A 1232-nucleotide genomic window follows, 5' to 3' on the forward strand; every position below is an offset into this window, starting at 1 on the left:
GCAAATACTGTATAGTACGCATTCTTTCTCAATGGGGGCCAGCTGTAGGTGGGGTTATGCGTACAATATGCAGCCGGCTCATTGCCGACATGATCATGTCTGGGTGCTCCTCCAAGCATGATTCAAGGCTGCATTCTCGTTTGATATGCCACAAATATAAATGAAGCTGGGAGCGCGATCGCGGTTTGTGCTCGAGATGGAACTTCAATACATTTGTCCTTTGTCGGCGACGTTCAGTACACACAGCGTGTGCTTATACTTTTTGATGCGAGAGCATCAAATATCCCATTGAGCGAAAAAGCCAGCGGCGTCTGTAGCAGCGAAACGGTACCTAATTTCCCATTGGCTGCGGTGCCACGTAGCGGACGAAACGCTAAACCTGCTGCATCGCTAGCACACCAAGTGTTGCGTGAGGGGAGATGGCATCGCCGCGACGCCGCGACGCCACGTCGCCAGCGCACCTTGACGCGTCGATGTCCCGTTGGTGGCCGCTGCTGCTTTCTCGGTCTCTTGTCGCGCAGGACGTCGGTGGCATATGACGTCCTTGATTTCTCAGTAATATCGTCCAAATGATTCCGGTCTACAGCAAACATGCTAAAGTAGAAACTGAACAAAAAAATAACAATAACCCACACCACTTTCATCGCAACGCTTGATAACATACCCTGCAGCAAAACTCGAACACATTACCCGCAGCGCAAGGTTGTCCGCGGATTTTATTTATTTATTATGTATAAAATTACATCTTCTTGGTCCTATGTGACCGCAGTACATTGTAAATAAATAAATAAATAGTACCATGTTAGTTGGAGCTGTTAAAAGCCTGTGTGACGGACGATGTCATGTAGGGTATTCGCAGCCGTAGCTAGCCATGTGCAACATGTAAAAATGAGCAAGATTGTTCGTGGCACAAAGAAGACACGAACAAGGCAAACAAGCATTAGAATTTTGCTGACAACGTTCAATAGCAAAGCAAAGCTTACTGTCACATGAAAGACAGGTAGTTTTGAGACCTTGGTGACGTCCGTAACCCCACTAACCTGCCTATCACAACAAAATATGATATTCGATAATATTTAGCTTGTATGGGTAATACTACTCGTTTATGCAACTTTCGCACGAAGTAATCAGAACGAAATTTAAATTTGCGATTGTAAGACGCTCCGACACACGGGAACGGCGTCGCCAAAGATGGCCGTATGAAAAGAGCAGCCCGACAACAGTGTGCATAG

Source organism: Dermacentor andersoni, chromosome 6 (assembly GCF_023375885.2).
Source record: "Dermacentor andersoni chromosome 6, qqDerAnde1_hic_scaffold, whole genome shotgun sequence".
NCBI lineage: Eukaryota > Metazoa > Arthropoda > Arachnida > Ixodida > Ixodidae > Dermacentor > Dermacentor andersoni.